At 41.8% G+C, this 20,827-nt stretch overlaps 1 protein-coding gene across 2 annotated transcripts in view; it reads right to left on the bottom strand.

Moving 5' to 3' along the window:
• B4GALT2 (beta-1,4-galactosyltransferase 2) overlaps positions 1-20,827 on the bottom strand; it is a 1,309,500-nt gene that overhangs the window by 1,104,618 nt on the left and 184,055 nt on the right. Inside the window, exon 2 of one of the 2 annotated variants that reach the window (XM_069642305.1) lies at positions 731-811. The exons of the other annotated variant lie outside the window; for it this stretch is intronic. The gene's annotated coding sequence lies outside the window, so the exon portion shown is untranslated. The remainder of the gene's footprint in view (positions 1-730; positions 812-20,827) is intronic. 2 annotated transcript variants of the gene reach the window in all.

Here is a 20,827-nt window from a genome sequence, read left to right as displayed (position 1 = left end):
AGCCACCATTTTCATTTAAACTGGTATATAATTATGTAAATTAGGTGCATAAGAACATCCAGATGAAATCATTTGATTAACCTTCAGGACTAGGAACCCACCCCTTCCTCAGATCTGCTATCACCTGAGAAATAACTTGAAGAGTGGGTTGTAGGTAATATCTAGGCCGCCATGGGATGTTAAAACTAAGGAAGGAAAATTGAATGTCCACCAGACAAGACTCCTGTTCTGGTACACAGAGATTTATCGGATTAAAAGAAGATCTCAGCAATCCTCCTGTCATAGCAAACATTTTCCTCCTCCTCTAGACTATTTTAGATGTTTCCTTCTTTGCTTTTAAATATAATGCTAACATCGGTTCTGCTTTATCAGAACCAAAAGATGGTTTAGATCTAGAGTAAAAAAGGATTTAGATGTAGAGATTTGACGCCAAAGTCAAAGTAAAGGAACTATCAGAAGGTAAATCATAATTTTGTACATCCATTAGCTTGATATTTTTTAGCAACAGATCTATAACCTCTCTTTTTGTGTTGGCATATATTGCATAATTAAATGGCAGTGAAGTAGTGAGTAATGGGTAGTGCGCCTTTCCTGCGTTTATTAGTATTAGTTACTTTGCTGAGTGCATTGCCTGGTTTCGGCTAAAATAAGCGGATCTAAATGACCTACACCACCAAATGTCCTAATATAGATACCACAAAATGCCCTAATTACCAAAAGTTCGACTTACCTTTTTTCTGCTTTTTTTCTTAATTTCCTTCTTCTTTCCTTCTATTTTCCTTTATTCAGTATTCTTCTTATGGTTTTCTTTCTATGTAATTAAAAAGTTAGTTATTAACAAAAACATAAGACATTTATTTATCTATATATAACATTTTTATTGAATTATTAAACTTTTTTATATTGCAATTAACTGTGTGAGGTAATGTCTATAATAGTCCACTAGAAGGCATTAGAGGCCGTTGCATGCGCTACATTTCTATTATTTACAATACGATAGTTCAAGTTTAGCAACTTCCGGTACGCCATTTTTTTCATTCCGCTTGCTGCTTCGTTTGAGTAAACGTCCCGTTTTTGTGGTCCTGGATTTTTAATGTTTTTTTTCCAAATAGGATTGCTAATGGATTTTTAATATTGTTTTCCCGTTTTTCTGCATCAGTTCACACTTTTTTCTTGGATTGTAAGGGCCTTTTTCCTTTTTTACGATCAGCTGGATGTAGTGTTTCCCATTGGTGTTTGTGGTCACTTGGAATTGTTTTCTTTGGATTTTAACTGGACTTTTATGGGTTTTTTGGTTTTGGATTTTAACATTTTCGTTTGGAATGGGTTGCTTGGTTTTGGATATATTTGTTTTTCTCATGGATCTTCCAAACTGTAAGTAACTTTTCATTTTTAATATTACTGTACGTTGCCATGGTTTTTCTATATTTACAACTGAAAACTGTATTAACTGATGGTTCAAGTAACTTGATGTTTTTATGTTTTGATGCTAATATACAAAAAAGTTCACATTGAATGCTGGGCTGTTTATGTAGTCTTTCAATTGCAAGGTACCATACTTTTCTGCTCGTTCTTTTGATTTTGCAATGTTTTGTACACTTTTGCGTGATTTTTTATGTTGATTCTTTCCACTAATTGTTTGCAAAATAGTTTTTTCTTGTATACTTTGTTCGCTTTGTAATGTTTTGATAAATTTCCAAATTGTTGGTTTTGTGTGGCCCACTGCTATATTGAAGGCATGGTGCCAGACTTCAAGTTTATTACTTGTTTTTGGTGTTCCCTCAAGTATTGCGTTGTAGCAATTCCAGTTTTCTATTATGGTATTTTCGGTTGCTTGCGCCCATATCTCGTTTGACTCCCTATCCAAGTGTCCTCGAATTAGTTTAGAAATTCTTGCAATTCGTTCTCATGATTTTGTTAATAGTGTTCTTGTATTGTGTTTTTATAAGCAATTATTACATCAGATTTCGGGACAAATGTCAAAGCACATCATTTTTTAATATGGAATTGGAACTGACTATCATTTACGTTTAATTGTTGCAGACCGTGTTTTTGTATATTTTGCCATATTGCTTGATTAAAATGAAAATAACATCCTTCAATTTCACTCTGTTTAAAAATGGTTTTCATGGCATTCATTACAGATAATTTAAAGTACAGAATACATTTTTTCAGGTTCTCGTTGGTGTCACTCATTTTTTTGTTGATTACACTCAATATTTCACGATACATTTTTTCTGTGTTGTGGCTCATGAGTATATATACAAGTGGGAAGAAGTCATCTGAAATTTCACCATGAATACTATACAATTGAGTGAACGGTTTAGGACAGCTTTTGAAAGCGCCATCTACTATCTACTGTTTGCTTCTTTTTAATCTCTGTATATTGTTTTCAGTTGCAAATATTATGCATTTTCCATATTGATTACACTTTCGTGCAACAGGAATGCATCAGCTTCCTGTGTAACTCTCATATTTTCTGGTATTGTTACCTAAGCTATATGCTTCGGAACGGGTGGCAAATTATGCTTTGGTGCACGTTGGTAAATTACCTGTCGTTTTAGGAGTTCAGCGCACATCATTTTGGCTGCCAAATGCTGAGGAATTTCGTTCAGTATTTTTCCTCACTATTTCTCCACTTGTACCTACATCTGTGTCGGCTTTCCTTTTTAATTGTGTACGTTTTTGCTTTATTTGATTTTTGATACATTAGGATCATGGTTGTGTTCTCTAACATATTCAATTCAATCTTCTTTGGTGCAGGCTCTTCCCCTACAGTTGTATTTTCTATAGTCTATACATTTCCACCAGGTTTTTCTTTCCTTTTTTCTTTCAATATTATATATATATATATATATATATATATATATATATATATATATATGGTGAAAAAAAGGAGGAGAGGGGCGCACTCCAGTTCCCTGCACAGTAAACCTTCTCAGCCACAGGTGTCCAGGTGTGAGGCACTCCAAAGTTGGGCATAAATTACCCCCTCCTTTTTTTCACCACATTTGTAAGTTTTCTGTGGGATTGGGTGTGAGTCTTTTCCTTGCAAACCTGATGACTACAGCTACCAGAAGTCCTTGCAGCAGAATCCTCACTAAGTGGTAACACCTGCACTTGCTGTGAGCTGCAAGTTAAGACAGCCTCCCTGATGACGTGTATTGGCACAGAAACCGGTCGGAGGAGAACACCTGTGGCTGAGAAGGTTTACTGTGCAGGGAACTGGAGTGCGCCCCTCTCCTCCTTTTTTTCACCATATATATATATATATATATATATATATATATATATATATATATATATATTTACATATGTGGGAAACTAAATAATTTGCTTTCCCCATTTCTTTTGTTCCTATGATAGCAAAACACATGCATTTACATTTCATTACACTGTAACCGTTTGCATCATTTTTTAAAATAGTGATCAGATTTATAACAACTGTTTTTTTAAGAATCATACTGTGTAAACTAGCGATTCTCAGTAATTTCTGTTTTTTTGCCTAATTAGTATAGACGGCTTAGCACTCGTTTGTTTTCCTCTCACAGTCGTTAGATGACAGTTTAACTGGCTTTCTTTTTCCTTTCTCTCATTATTTGCAGTCCAATCATATTTTCGCAAACTCATTTCATATGAGGAAGTATCTGAAAACACTATAGTGACGTTTCTTTCTAATCTGTTTATAAAAATAGCTGGTCATACCTTCATTTCTAGGTAATTTTGCATTAAATGACTACTTTAATAGTGTTTTTTGTGCAATTTGGAAATATACGAACATTTTGGTATTACGTACATTTTGCATGCAGTAATTTCCATCGCGAAAATTTCAGCGGCAGTAAAACAACCCCAATTCCCTGTCCTGGCAGCAGAACCTAGTGTTGACTGATACTCAGTATTCAGTCGATGTATGTATTTGGTTGCTAGGTTACATCATGCGCATGGGCTTACAAAAATCATTAAAGAAGTATCACTGAGCTGATATTTTCATTCTAGTTGTAATTTTATTGGTGTCGCATTTTTAGTACATGGTGCCAACATTTCTCCTTTTATGAAACCGTATGGTATTGTATAAAAAAATTTATTTGAAGTAAACAGATGTGTGTAAAAATAGGACAACAAACTAATTGTACTGAACGCTTGCCTAAACATGGCACTTTTGAAAAGCTAGAGACTGTACTAACATGTGGTGAATTTAACACCCATAATTGGGGAACTGTCTTGTATACACATTTAGTATAACTGTCTATGTGCCTTGAGAAAGCCCAGACAAGGGTAAAACAGTAGCATGTGCCTCCTAAAAGGAGAAATGTTGGCACCAACTAAAAATGCAACACCAATAAAATTACAACTAGAATGAAATCTTTAATGATTTTTGTAAGCCCAGGCACATGATATAACCTAGCAACCTTCACATCCAATATTGTATAATTAGACTACTGAATGCAGCATTGAAAGCATGAAATGCCACTGGAACAGTTTAAGCTTCATCACAGTTACATGTTTAAGACAATCTTGGGCTGGTTAAACAAAGCATCATTCTGTAACAATGAACACTTGACACCCCATTTTGAAACACTTTATCCTCTATCTGTCGCATCATAACAAAAACATGGTGTGAGGTAACGATAAGCATATCAAGGGTATAACAATGGGGCAGAGGAGGCAGATATTTGTGTTGTGAGTGTACTGGGATGCTGGAGTATGTCACCCCTGCAGTCCCTTTGACCCACATGAACCCCCAAACTATCTGCCTTTGACGCAGAGGCCAGAAAAGTGGGTGTGGCATAGGGAGCACGACAGAACTCATGGATGGAGGCAAGAAAAGAGCCGGAATGCAGTATGTAGAACGCAATGCTGTCAAAGGGAGCGAAGCATGGCTTCCCTGCTCTATGTGTGCAACCATTGCATGCCATCAGCTGGGCAGATGCAGTACATTACTTTGCCAGGTATCATGCAAAAAGATAGACAGATCGTGGAAATCAGTGGAACGCAGAACTGAGTCCAATTTATCCTATTTATACTGATGGGAATAGTTGTCCCTTCATGTTTTGTGCCAACAATATGCCAAAACTAAAACGGAAATGCAATTACTTGTTCTACTTAACAGAGACAACTACATTAAATTAACATGGGAAATAACATGTCCAGTAATCCTGAACAGGGTGTCCTTTTACGATGGTCTGCTCTTTACTCCAGCAGTAATGCCCCTACCCATGTGAGATTCTAAAATACCATGTGTTATGCAGCAACATGATCAGATTTGCTGCTGCATAAAACAAATGGACAGCCAGCCCATTCAGTTCCACAGCCCTGCTCAGTTTCTAAGAGAGAGTAAGGTCTTTGACCCTTTGTTACTCGTTAAATATTTGGAACACCAGTCACCCAAGGGAACAGGCCAGCTGTCTTGCACAGCTCCCACACTGCTTCTCGCAGCTTAATATTCTTTTTGTTAATGTTAATGGTATTTGTACCGCACACTGTCACTAACAGAATTGGGCCCCAGCTGCTCAGGCGGATCTGCAAAGAAGAAAGCGGGGTGGGTTAGTCGGGTGAAGAAGGAATAGGAAGTGAGAAAGGTGGTGTGCTCTTGCAGCTTCAGTTCGGTTTTCACTGTGCACTGAGCTTGGGTGTGAATATCAGATCGATGTGAGTCCTCGTGTGCTGTTGGTGCAATTTATGTGTTGTTTGTTTGTTGTTGCAGTATGGTGAAGTGCGTGCGGTTTGCTGAGCGAGAAGGTGGTTGTGTGAATATTTGTGTGAGCTAAGTACGCAGAAATTTGAGCTTTGGGTTATATGTCTTTTAGTCTTTATAATTCTTGTTCTATGTATCCTGTTGTCCTATGAGTAGGCATATTCTTTCTCTTTTCTTTCCTGTCCATCAAATTGTTAGGAGTGATGGCGTGGCAAGTTCCCAGCTGTGTTATTTTCGACCTTAGTGTACGAGGTTGGGCGTGCATTGTCCCCCACTCTGGTGTTGGAGCTGTACTTTAAACAGTCACCCGCTGCCTTCCTATCTATTCCTGTCTGTGCCCCATTAGTGTCTGTGTGTACTTTCTAGGCCAGGGAGTTATTGATGTATCATCCTGACCCTTTCCATCCCGATCTATCTGTGAACGTTTTTCGTTGTGGTTCTAGCTTATCTATCTTTCAATAGGTAAGTTGATATGCCGTAGATTGTTCTTGCCTAACTTCTGTTGATTGGCGAAAGCTTAGTGGATAGTTAGGATTGGTTTCCTCTCTCAGCATTGTTTCAGCTGTTGATGTGCCCACATAGGCATTCTTTCTAGTTATGGGGTGAAGAGCCAAGATTTGAGGAGTTTTCTGAATAGGAGGTGATCTCTTGTGTTACGTATGTTCTTTGGTAGCTCAATCCAGGTTGAGAGAAAGAGGATCCTCCGAGTTTGCTATTGTTGTATGGTTTTGGTTCCAAACGGATGTCGCTGCTGGATCTGAGCGACCTTGTTGGGCGATGTAGGTTTATTTTTTCTCTTAGGAACTTTGCGCCTTGGTCGTGGATTTCTCTATGCATTATGCACATTGGTTTGAACTTGATTTGCTGTTTTATTGGTAGCCAATGTAGCGTTTCAGTGATGGTGTGACATGTTCTCTTCGGGGCAATTTGAGGAGTAGTCTGGCCGCCACATTTTGTATGCACTGGAGTTTTTTTAGAAGTCGTTCAGCCATGTCTAGATATAAGCTATTGGCATAGTCTACTCTGGACATGACGAGAGCGATGACGGTGAGTTTTTTTTTGGAATTACAGGAATGGTAAAATCCTTTTTACAGCTCGCAGGAGAAAGAAGCATTTCTTGATTAGAGCGTTAACTTGTGGCTCTAGGGCAAGATCGTTGTCAATCAGGACTCCCAGGTTTTTTACAATCAACGATGGCGCTGGGTTGTACCCAGTTCTGTTGGCCATGGGTTGTAGTGGTTGTCACCTCCGTTTTTGTGATGTTCATTATTTCGGTTTTGCCTTGGTTGAGTTTGAGGTATCCAGGTGTATATTTCATGAAGGCAGTTCTTTAGTGTTGTGTTTTCTTCTTGTGTATGTTGTATTTTGTATTTTGTAGACTATTTGTTTGTCGTCAGTGTCGTCAGTGTCGTTATAACAGGTGAGGCTGTGTCTTTTAATAATCTTGATTAGTTGAGATAGATAGATGTTGAATAGTAGCAGGGAGAAGGATGATCCTTGTGGTACTCCACCTGAGGATTCTCTTGGGTTGGATTTGAAAGGTTTGATCCATATGGTTTCTGTTCTATTTGTTAGGAAGGATTTGATCCATAGTAGTGACCGGTCGGTGATTCTAATTTCTTCCAGTCTCATGATGAGGCTATCTTGGTTTACTTTGTCGAATGCTATTGTCTGAGTCTGCGTTTGCCTTTAGATCATCCCATATTGAAAGAAGTGCTGTTTCTGTTCCACTCATTTGTCTAAAGACTACTCGGGCCTGGTCCTTTCGGCAGTGTTCTTCTATCAATTCTTGGGTTGTTCTATATATGTATGTATGTTTCTAGCAGTGTAGCTGAGTACGGGATGTTGGAGATGGGTCTGTAGTTGGAAAGGTCCTCTACGTTCCCAGCTGTATCCTTGAGGAGTGGCATGATGTATGCTGATTTGAAGGATTGTGGCACTTTGCCTGTTGAGATTGAAAGGTTGAAGACGTTCCTGTGGTGTTCCATGGGTGTTCCTTGTGAGAGGATTGATTTGTATATGTCAGGTGGGCAGGGATCCACAGGGAAACCTGTATTGTTGCTTTGATTTACTGGTTTGACGAATGTCTCCATTGATATTTGAGGGAAGCTTCAGAGTTTGTTTGGGCGCTCCTCGTAGGGGTTGGTTCCATATTGTGGTTGTATTGTCTGTTGGATGAAATAAACAATAGCCCACAAAACAGCTTCCTTTGCCTTCTGTTTTGGCCAGATTCCTAGATGCCTACAGACCTATTCATGTTTTACCCCTTGACCATCAAAAAAGGGCCTATGACCATATATTATCCAAAAATATATACATATTTTAATTTTTATCAAAAACAATCACAAACAAAAATGCATTTACATAAAACCAACAGCATAATCAAGAATCATTCTAACAATGACATCTACACATATACGTACAACTCATATTGTGAGAAAGCATACAATGCAGGCTCTTCTACATCTGTATGGAAAAGTGGTTAGGATCTCTACCACTATTCCTTCTAATGTTGCTCCCTTGTTTTATGAGGGCAAGAAAATGTGCCTACACTTATAATATGTGCTTCTAGGACCAAACGCAATTTTTGAGAAAAATACACACAAATTAATTTCAATTGCATTTCCTGTAGGTACTGTCTTCAGGGCACTCAATCTTTTGCATATGTTCCCTTTTCTTCATATGCCATCACACAATGCTAGCCATACTCTTAGTAATCTAAAAACAAGCAAACAAATAGTCTTTTAAAAAAAAACATGATTACTATAACTTACAGTCTGATAAATACATTACGGCATCTCTTTCGTCTTCACCTCTATCTCTTTTTAACAGAAGGCTACATTTATTCTAGGTTTCATTTTTACCCAGAGGATAGTTTCTCCCTAGAAGATTCTATTGGTTCAATACACTTTCCAATAGCTCGCTATTGCTATTCACTATGTGTTGTTCAATACATAATTTCACACATTTGCTATCCATCTTCTATCACATAATCGGTAAAAAGATACCTTTCTCATTGCTCCTCAGCCATCACAGGTTCTGTAAACGTCCTGTGTCATTGTAGTTTAGAGAAGCCTCTATAGGTATAGGTTTCATTTTTACCCAGAGGAGAGTATCCCTGCATGAGTTGCAGCAATTGCAATAACGTGATCAAAGGCAACTGCATTACGCATCCCAAAACTGGAGCCAAAATCAAGCTTAGGTACCATGCTACTTGTCTATCAGAAAACGTAAGATCTAAACATAGATCTAAAAAAGCACCATGTGGAATGGGCTGCCTTTATGTGCATTCTGTTTGACCACTGCAGATCTACCAGACAGATCCCATCATCATGGTGCAAAGCAACCATCATACCTATCTTCAAACGTGGAAGCAGAGAAGCACCTGAAAACTATCGACCGATTGCCTTACTGGACATAATGGGAAAATTATTTGCCACTCTCCTTTTAGACCACTTCCACCGTTGGGAGAAAGTAGCTCCATGCAGTGATCCCTACCAACTAGGCTTCAAGAAAAATGGTAGTACCACATTGAACATCTTCATACTTACAATTCTAAAAGCCAAAATAAAGCAAGGAGCCCCTGCGGTGTATGTGGCCTTTATCGACCTTTCTCAGGCGTTCGACAAAGTGGATCGACATAGACTATGGAGAAAGCTGGAAACCTGGAAGTGTCCTCCGGCGATATTACACCCTATAATAGCCTTGCATACCAACACCTCCCTCAACGTTTGTCTAAACAAACAGGGGGCCTTGTCCAGAAATATTCAGGTGTATAGAGGTGTCAAACAAGGCTGTCCTCTGGCCCCGGCACTTTTCGTGGCCTTTTTGGGGGATTACAAAGATTCGGAAGTGCTGGTTCGATGTTCCCCCCCGAAGTTTGGCAATCTTCCCCTGTCCCGCCTTCTATACGCCGATGATATGATCCTGTTTGATCAAACTCCGATCGGCCTCCAAAGGCAGCTGGACAATTTGGCAACCTATATGACCACCAACAATCTCCAAATAAATCAGACCAAAACCAAAATTATGATCATGTCCTCTTCACGCCACCAGCCGAAAACCACTTGGTCCTGGTCAGTGTGCGAAACCAGAATTGAAGTGGTCCAGCAATTTAAATATCTAGGTGTGCTCTTAGACGGGTCGGCATACGAAATCAAAATGCAGCAACATCTCTGGACCAAAACAAAGCAACTGACCTCCCAATTACGAGCACTTGACAGGAAATTTGGCAAATTTTCACTAATGCCGGCCATCAATTTCTATAAGGGCAAAATGGTGCCCGCTTTGACCTACGGCATGGACGCCATGTTCACTGTACCTTGCCAACTATGGCGGAAACTAGAGGCCTACATATGGAAGTCCCTTCTAGGTCTGCCAAATGCGATTCCCATAGAAGCGATCAGACGAGAGTTGGGCCTTTTGTCTCTAAGCGCCACTGTCAGCGGGGCTGCGCTTGCCCTATTCAGGAAAACCCTAATTAAGGACAGCCTGCCGATCTTCAAAATAATTGGGCAGGAACTTGAATCAACCACTACTAAGTCGGTCCAAAAGTGGGTTTCTCTGCAAAAAACCAAACTGGAAGCCCTGCAATGCTCACTCAATGATTTAATAACGAACCCGCAAAGAGTAAGTGAAAAACTAAAATTGGAGGACTGGATCACCACCATGGACAAAGCAGCTTCCACCAAGTGCTTAAACCATTTACCTCCAACCTATAACAAATTGAATCGTCCCATGATGTACTGTCTGCGATTTCCAGATAAAAAACTGCGCTCAACTTTCTTGAGGGCTCGCTTAAATCTGCTCCACACCCGTGAAATCTTAGGAAGAAGACTGCAGGCCAGTTCAATTACATGCAGATTGTGTGAAGACCCTGGCTCGGTGGAGAACATCCGCCACCTGCTCTTAAACTGCCCGGCTTTGAACGACATTCGCGCTCCATTTTTGACTCCGCTTTGGCTTGACTCGGTCCTGATCGAGGAGCACACGTGGTGGTGCCGTTTAATATCTGGCGAGAAGCCTCGATGGGCGGTAGCCACGGCCAAAATATTGGAAGAAGCCTTCATTAAAATCGGTGGCTTAGCTAGTGATCTGCCGGTGCAACTCTGAAAACTCCTGTGAAGTTTAGTCGCTGAGTTTTACATTGGCGAACTCTTCCCTTGATTTTCTTTTTGATTGACACCTACTGTATTCATCAACTTCTTGTAAAAATCAATTTTTCCTTTGATTGTACACAAGTAAATAAAAAAAAAAAAAAAAAAAAACGTAATATATGCAATTAAGTGCCCATGCGGTATATATTATGTGGGAGGGACATCACGGAAAATAAGAGTGAGGATAAACGAACATAAGTCCTGCATTCGAAACAACAACTTGACTTCAGCAGTAGCAAGACATTTTAAAGAAAAAGGGCACTCTGTGACGCAATTGAAATTCGCAGTACTAGAACTACAATCCACCAGGAAGTGTGACAAGGATATGAAGAAATGGAGGGCTCAACAGGAAGCTTTTTGGATTGACAAACTGGATTCCCTAGCACCGGATGGAATTAATGAAGAGTTTGATTTGAGTTGTTTTTTGTAATTGTATCCATGACTAATTTTTCTTTCATTATGTACATTCACATGACAGATTATGCAGAACCGCATTCTACACAATAATGGAGTAGACCATGTGTCAAATATAGGGTATTTAGATTTGGAATATGCTTGAACCAAATTTATCAGATAAACTAAAGGTTTGAAGCAGGATTTGTGACATAAATTAACGTAAAAAGTGTAGACATACACATTGTTAACAGAAGTTGTTTAGAGAAATTAATCACAGTACCGGTCACTATATTTATAGTAATGACATGTTGCATACTTTCATTTAAATATAGAGCGACCTGCAATAGTGGAAAGGTAATCACTAGGCTGCTGTGCTCAATTGTTTTACTGACCGTTTAAGTGATCGAGTCCATTACAACATGGCCGCCGTGTGCACCGGCGGTTCCTCCTTGTTTAACATGATCAAGTTACCATGGTAACTTTTAACAACTGAGCATACAGAGGAACGCGTGCACCCGCGATTCTCTGTAAGTTTCGTGGCACTGTGATTTGACACAAGGTAAGCGAAGTACAACGCTCCGCGTTGTTCTGTAACGCTGAGCCATTAGATAGGCTAAAGATACTCGTTCTTATGTCTTCTATAGGATTTGTGACGAGCGAGCACGAGTCTACCACGTACTCACAGACCAGATTAAGCTGAGCGATTACACGACTAGCGAAACAAATGCCGACATACATGTTCACAAGGAAACCAGGTCAGATTTCCCAGGAGGATAGCTCAGCGGCAGCGTGCGCGTCTTGGAAGCAAGACGACACGAAGCAACAACAGGTTCGATCCCCGGGTCCGCGCTTAGAAACCTCTGGGTGTTTAAGCGCGTTATAAATACGTAACTAAGACAAAAAAAATACGCAACTAAGAAAAACAAACAATTCCTGTAACAGCGCCTCGATGCCTACGGGCTGTGTGAGCGCTTTATAAATGTAAAATAAAATAAAATAAAAAATAAAAATTTAATTTTCCTTGTGCTAGAACGGAAGATAAACACAGATAGCGTTTAATGTAAAGAGTGTTTGCTAACTCTTGATTTCCTTTCGTTTTGTTTTTTCTGATCTTGCTTATTGTTTCCAAATCGCTGGGCTGTCTTTACACACTTCCATCGTTAACCGTATGTACTTTTCTTTTGTACTTACATGCTGATATAATGTAATTTCTATGGAATGCTTTATCTAATGATATATATACACACGCGCATTTCTGAACTGTGCTCTTATATGTGAAATGTATGGGGTTCTTTTCAATCTGGTGCATAATGGATACACAACATTGGGTCTAAAATGGGGGTTCTCTTTAACTCTTTGGTGATTTTTCAACTTAAATGAGTGTTGCATTGATTTTTACCAGGCCCTGATGAAGGAATTTATTCCGAAATGCATTGGCCACCCGTATAGGCATCTGCAGGAATAAGAGACCTAAGATCTCGTGAGAGTTAAGAATAAAATACAGCCACACTTGAAAAGAGATTCTTTTTGTTTGTCTTTTTGAAAGATTACGTACCTGAAGTTTAAAGACTCCACTTACTAGTGGCTATAGGAGTGCAGCCCGCACCGCTGGCTTCACGGCCAAGGTCATTGAACACAGTCTCCCACAGTGCCATTCCACGGAGGCACTCCTCACAGCGGGTTTGCACCCTGAATTTAGTAAAAGTAAGTTGATGATCAAGAAGATCAATCTACCAACAACAGGTAGTGCGCACTCACCTTAGAACAAGCCTGTGTAGACGCCAACTCTTTATAATATGGTCACTAGATCATAGATGGTGTAGATGTTGTGCTGGTACAGGGCAGTTTGGCCACATAAGAACAGCTGGATAACCCAATACAATGAATTAGCATAAGGAAGTCATGATCAATAGTTAATCAGATCGCCCAAGCGCATTGTTATTCATTGATAAACCTTATGCAATGTTACTAGTTCTATGATATGTGGCACAGTGGCCAAGAAATTCCCCATATTCTGCTGATGCTGCTCATCGAGAGAGTGAGGAACCCACTGAGGGGGAGCACAGTCTTTGTTCCAATTCTATGCATTTGTCATTGCTATTAAAATGTCTTACTTTTGGTTCATCTATTACTCTACGCTTTCCAGGCGCTGACCAAACTTTATTCTGGGATTTACTTTGTCCTCCTTAGTAGCAGCATCATTTACAATCTGATCTGTGAATTATATCAATGAAGGGGGTGTGTATTATATACTAGAGGGGAGGGAAGAGCGCAGTGCCGCTGATTCAAATAGATGTATACACTGCGTTCTGTAAGAAAGGGCTACAGAAAAGTATCTTACCTTCTCATCAGACAATGGGCTTCACTACAAGTATGGTGGTACGCAAATAAGGGTGCCGGTAGCACTGTACTGGCATCGTTTCCAGACCGCCAGACTACAATGCTCGTAGAGGCGACGGGTCCCCCGGAAGTTCTGACCTGCGGGAATATTGGCTACTACTGGCATTGTTTTCACTTAAGCATTGGTAATGTTGACAACAGTGCCGGTGCTTCCGTGTCCCCATCCCTATGCCACGGGATAGGAACTTACAGTTCCGCCGCCTGACATCCCGGGCTGCTACAACTGGGAATATCCCAGTCGCACCAGGACATCAGGCCATGGAAACAGTGTTACAAGGTCGGCGGCCGCTTAAGGAGGCCCATAGTGTATTTAGAAGTATACAATAATCAGCATTAGTACCTGGCACGCACTGCGCACCGAGAATACAACGTGTGGATTGGCTCTTTTCCGAGCCATACCACACTTTATTCCCATGTACGTTAGTGTGTGCCAGGTACTCTGTTCCCGGCGAGGGGCGTGGATGCCCCTTAGCCAATGAGGAGGCTCGAAACGGGGCAATCCCCACTCCGATCCTCCCCATGGCTGGAGGCTGCCTTTGTCCCCCGCCGGGGACTCAGGTAAGTTTTATTTTCCTCCACCCCACACCCCCGCAAACTATCCCCTAGCCACCCTCCCAAAACAGACCTAGCCTTCTTTTTTCTTCTTTTCTTGGGAGCGATCGCGCTGGAAACACTTCTGTTCCCAGGGTGTCCGCTCCCGATGGCCGCCCTGGAAAGGGAAAACGGACTATATTTTCCCTTTCCCGGCGGCCATTTTTTCAACAATTTTTTTCTGTTTCAAAACCCGGCAGTGTTTCGAAACAGAAGAAAAAATGCCATTAGTACCCTGGTCTAACAGGCTGGGGTACTAATGGCTATAAGACCATCAGCGGCAGGCCAATACCGCCCACGGTAATGCCCCCGGGCTTTGTTAAGTCCTTCACTACGCTCAGGCCTGTAACGACGGCCCCGGGGGCATTACCTGGGGCGGTATTGGCCCGCTGCCTCGGCTGTTATTGCCACAGTGTCAATTGCTCCAAAGGTATCTAGGAGGTAGAAACCTCTTGTGAAAACTACACCAACTTGGCATTTCGAGTCATCTTATCATGCTACCAGAAAGAATATTTCTCCCAGTTCTGGGCAGAAGGCAGAGAGAGCTTAATGCAAGAGATGGTTTTACGCCATGTAACAATGTAGGGGGCATTAGCAGATCTTTCCAAATGTTTTTCAGCAAAAGGGAGGTTGGAAACAGCTGGTAATATGAGGACTCTACTTGGTTTTGTGTCTCTCGTTTACAAATGTACTCCATATGCTGACATGTATTCATGCTTTATACCGTGACACATGAAATGGTCGATTGCTTAAGAGTGCAAAGCCAAGTAAGGGAGATGGGGGCAGGGATGCAGAGTCAGGGATGTGGGTGGTATGTCGGGTGAGAGGTAAGTGGGGATATTAGACACATTCTCAGATTTGGATAGGCTGCTTGACCAGATTCTTAATTCAACAAGGGTCGATAGGACTCACTAAGGAAGTTAGTGACAACCTTCTTTTCAGGATGAGTTCATGAAAAAGCTTGTCTGAAGAGTTTTCTGAACTTCCTGTAATATGCTTGTAGCATCCGGATAGGGGCTAAGCTGTGGCGCTCTGTTCTGGACTTGCTGGAGATTGGTGGTCTGACTGGATTGGAAGAGGAAGGTCTGAGTGTTCCTCTCTGTATAAACCTATTTAAATGGCTGGATGTGAATTATGGTCTCTTTTTTCAGAATGCTTTGAGGTTCATATAAAGTGCCTAGAATGTTATGCTTTTATCAACGTTAAATGTGGCTGTCATGGATCATCGGCTTAGGGGGAGAATGCTATGGTGTTTAGGTTGTGAGCCAGGCCTACTGCACACTTAGGGGCTGTATCTGGAACTCTACAGTCCCCTGCCTCCTTGCACTTACCCAGAGACTTGCTGCCCTGGCTGCACTTACTCAGAGCATTGCTGCCCTGATTGCACTTCCCCTTTCCTTCCCCCGGCATTTCTCCTCTCCCTCTCCCCTGCACGTTTGCATATCTCACTTGCACGATCGGAATGACACAAGGCCTAGTAGGATCCCTTTGTCCTCCCTCCCTTGTCTTGTTGCGCCTAGAAACACTTATGTACAGGCGCGTTAAAAACGTCTTATATTATATCATGGAAAGAAACAGAGTTGTTGAAGCGTGTAGGAGCGCAGACATATCTGGGTGACTCAGAGAAGTCACCATAATATACCACAGTTGCGAACTGAATTGGGAAAGAGTGAGAGAAGAGTACCTTCCAGAAGCCTCATTCCAACTTTCCCTTGTAGAATCTACAACTTCCAGTGGAGCACTAACAACCTTCTGACTTAAGTACATTGATACAAATGCCCCCCTTAACATCGCTTCAGTATCTTTTGTTTGGTTCTATACTGTAAATTATTGCCTTTCCCCCTATACACTACTTGTCCACAGAACAATATTGTACATCCGATTTCAGGTATCAAGAGATCCCACATTTGTTCGGAATTTACCGGTACTCGTTCCCCAATCGGCATTGTCAGCAAGACACTATTGTATACATCAGTTGATGTAAAGAAGGGATCCACATGTTAAGATACCTGAATGTGTACGATTGCATCTGATTCTGGTCACTGCTCAGTCCTTTGAGCTATAAGAATCTTCAAAGACATAAACAAATTAAATGATTTTAAAAAAAGATATCAGTCTGGGAGTTTGCTTAAGAGAGAATAATGGGCCTCCTTCTGACTTTGGCAATAATTCAGCAGTGTTTCTGCAGAACCACTGCCAAACTCGATATTGTTACTGTCGATCAAACTGGTAGATTTACAGACTGGCAATGTAAATCCCCATTTTTGGAGTCCATCAGAATCCATGTGGATATTGGTTGAAATACCGCCGGTGGTCAATCTACCAATTGTTGGTGTTAAAGCAATGTCCTGGTGGTAAATCCTCGAATTCAAGTTCAAACACGGAATCCGACAGTGTGGTAAAAACGGAGGCAGATCCTCGAAAGCCAAGAAAACGTGGTTACAGGGTTAAAAGCCTAGTTACCATACCGCCAAACTATGAATGCTCCCTAATTCATAGAACTAGTTGTAACCCAACTGATGTGCATGTTGTTGTTGTTCAACCAATATTGTTATCATATGCTATCCCGCCATGACCTAAGCTATCCTGCCATGACCTAACTAACACAGGCATTGACTATATATTAAAATGTGTATGTCCTCCTTCGGGAATTATATTGTATATCAAATTTGTAACTACAATGTTTTTTTAGAGCTATCTGGCTAAATGCTATTTTTTCCATGCTGACTGTAACACTGTACAAGAAACTTGATAAGCTGTCTGTAACCTCGCTGTGATACCTAAGGATCTGGGCGTGTAATAAATGTAATAAATAAATAAATAAATAAATAAAATAAATGTGATAGGCACAATGTAACAGAAAGTGCGAGAGGAGTGTTTTTTGGCGGATGGATCTGTGAATGTGAATGCAGTTTGGTTAGAAGATGGCAGCTGGAGGCAGCATGTTTCCATGTGTATATTATGGAAAGTTAACGTCTGGATGCCGGAGTAGAGTTCATAGGAACTGGGTAAGCTCCAGGATGCCAATAGCCTTTCACATCACACATCACTGATGGAGGCTGACGCCCTGCTACACATTGGCTACAAGGATGAAAGAGCTAGACAGCGTGGAATACATTCTATTAACCGTTCCCAATGAGGAAATAAAACAAGGTATTTACTCTTCGTAAAGAAAGGGGAATATTGCATGTGTCAGAGCAGCACCTTTCGTGGATAAATAAGGAATTGGAAGATAATGGTCCACATTCTGAGTTTGGAGGTAAGTACTGTCCCTTATGGGCATGGCGCAAATAGCGTGTCCGAGCTGGCAGTAAACCGCTAAAAGCGCACTATTACGAGTTTGCGGGCACAAGCTTTGCGCCATGCCGGTAAGGGACCTAGCGCCATGCCGCAAAAGGGCCCAAAAAACCCCCTACCGGCATGAATCGCACCGTAGACAACACTACTGCCATAGACCAACGCGGCATTAGCAGTGACCGTAAATAGCGGTCTGGTTGGTCAGAATTGCCCGTAGCGGTAAGCGATGCCGGTAATCCTTTACCGGCATTGTTTTTCCCTTACCTCCAACCTCGGAATGAACCACAATCTATTTTTAGGATGAGTAGCCCTTACATGGTGGATTGATCCACCTACAATGGAATGCATTTAGAAAGTTTATTTACACTTGGAAGGTAGATTGCTATTTATTAGTAATAGATTGGATATGGATTTCATGCCATTTTAAAACTAATTAATTTCTCTTGGGGAGGGTTATACAGAATTATGTGGTCCAGTTACATTGGCATGCCTGCGAGCTTCCATGTTGTTTTACTGTATCCATCTTTCTATAATTGCATAGAGATACAATGTGAATTTGTGTTATATAACCATAGTCTGCTTTTTTCCTCTATTTAAAGTATTCTTTACTCTGCATTTCTCGGTTTGCCAGGAGCCTACGCAGAGTTGGGCATTGATAATGTGATCTTAGTTAGCACACATGTACACCTTGGGCAAAATTAATATTTAAAAGAACCCAGGTTGTCTAAACGCACAAATGGTCTCTGCAGCTCTGGTGTTGTCAGACGTCAAGTACATGAGCAGTGATACGTAGAAAAGGTAATATAAAGCAAGAAACTCAATTAACTCGTACATAGAGCAGAAAGGGCTCAGAGAGAGGAACTGCTTCCTGCTCGGTATCCGTCTGTCACTTCCTCGTATGCGAGCAACAGCCGGGAGAGGGACTGAGATCAATACGCTGCGCCACCATACCATCATGGAGATTTTCCTAATCAAGTGGAACACTTACAAAATATATACAGCCCAGCGCCCATCATTAAAGACTGCACTATAGCCCGTTCATAACAACGTTCATAAATACCTCATTCTCAGCGAGCACGGTCACTGCATCCCTGAAGGAAGCCTGGGTCCTCCCACTCTTAAAGAAGCCCCCCCTTGACCCCACCATCCAAGCAACTACTGCCCAATTACAACAGTCCCGTTCCTGCTAAAAATCCTTGATAGAGCTATATACATCCAAATCCAACACCACCTGGAAGCCAACGAAATACTTAGCCTGTGCCAGTCAGGATGCCGATCAGGGCATGGAACAGAATCTGCCCTGTTGGACCTCAAAAACCAACTCGACTCACTCAGGGATGTGGGAAAACCTGCCATCCTCCTCCTCCTAGACCTCTCTGCCGCCTTCGACCTGGTCGACCACCAAAACCTCTGTAGCCACTTGACATCTGCAGCCAACTTCTCCACCCAGGCCACAGCCTGGGTCACCTCGTTCCTTGGTGACAGATCCATGAAAGTATTCTCTGAGTATGCCTGCGCTCCCATTACCTGCAGAGTGCCCCAAAGTTCATGTGTCTCCCCCACACTCTAAAACGTCTTCACCAAGACCCTCTGTGACCTCCTGGATGGACACCATCAGCATTTCCTACATCAACTATGCTGATGGCACACAAATTCTGCTACCCCTTACAGCAGACCAGACAGATGACTCCCTTGCCCTTAACCAAATCTACCTCACAATCCAAACTTGGATGGCAGCAAGCGGCCTCTGCCTCAATGATGATAAGACTGAGCTCCTGCTAGTGGGAACCCCTGCAATGCTTAAGAACCTGGGCCCCAGTATGTGAATTTCAGCCTAGATGGACTCCCAATACCGGCCTCATCCTCAGTGAAAACCCTTGGAGGATAACTTGATTACTCGCTATCCATGACTTGTTAGGTCAACGCCATCAGCACCTCTGCCGCCTACAACACAAAGCTACTAAATGCAGCTAGACCATTCCGACCACCAGCCAATTGAGTCATCATTGACAGAGCCACCATCGGAGCCTGGAAAAACTAATGCAATGCCCTTCACGTGGGCACCTCTGCACACAACATTCACAAACTACAAGTGATTCAAAACAATGCCATCAGAGCTGCTGTGACCATCCCCAAAAGAAAAGAGAACACATCTCTGAGACAAGAAGAAATGCACACTGACTACCAGTCAAAGAGAGAATCATCGTAAAAACCTTGCCTATTACACACCGTTGCCTATTGAACTCTGCCTCTCCGTACCTGACGCAAAACTTTGTGAAAGTCCAATCCAACAGGTCAGTCAGGTGGGCATACACGCATAGACTCATTGTGCCCAAATCTAAGCGACCAAGATGCATAGGGGCAAGCTTCTCCTCAGTGGGTGCCTCTCAGTGGAACACACTCCTCTCTCACCTGAGAGACGAACAATCCTACTGGTCCTACCGAAAGGAACTGAAAACATGTCTCTTCACCTAGAGCCTCCAGCTGACTGTATCTCTTTTCTCTGCCCTCCCTGCCCCCACTCCCTTCAAGCTACCAACTACTTTAGGGAATTGGTAATCACGTTCTCCCCTTGTACAGGGTTTTTTCCTGCTATCGTAGGTCTCCTTCTATCTTTCTTATAAGGCTCTAAACGTTCTTCTATAAGATGTATCCTAGGGGACCCATCTGGGCTTTACTACAAAAGTGTCTATTTTATGTACCACCCTTTGTTTCTTGGCAGTTGGGTGATTTTCCCCTTTTCCCAGAGTAGCAATACTCCACTTCTGTTCCTCTTACTATCTGTGATTTCTGTGCTTCTTTTTCTCACATTAACACAGTTTGAAGTTATTAGCTTGCTTTCCACTATTTTATCATGGATGAGTTTCTATGAGGCTATAACGATTCCCTTTTGGCGTCCCAGTATTCCCATTCTCCCTTTTTACCTTGTGTATAGGCGCGTTACAAATGCCATATCATATCATATCATATCATATCATACCTTCTGTGCTGTAAGGTAATGTCTCTGGTGCCTGCATGTACTGGGAATCTGCTTTTTCCTTCCATTTGCTTCTCCGATCGCTCTATGGGACGTCCACTTCATACACGTTCCTGTGAATAATCAAGTCGGGAGTTGCTTCCTCCCTCTGGTTGTGTCAGCATCTTTGAGAGGGCAGCCTGCCTTCCAAGATTCCACCATGGTCACACCACCACTGAACTCTCCACTCTAGCCTTCCTAGCTTTCTGCTCCTCATACCCACTGGGCTGCCAGTGTTTCCTGCTCCAGCTCAGAGCCGTCCTGAACTTTGTGGGC

This window comes from Ambystoma mexicanum, chromosome 1q (assembly GCF_040938575.1).
Source record: "Ambystoma mexicanum isolate Mex_15411 chromosome 1q, UKY_AmexF1_1, whole genome shotgun sequence".
NCBI lineage: Eukaryota > Metazoa > Chordata > Amphibia > Caudata > Ambystomatidae > Ambystoma > Ambystoma mexicanum.
Note: the sequence above shows the minus strand (reverse complement) of the source record. Positions and strands in the feature narration are given on the sequence as shown.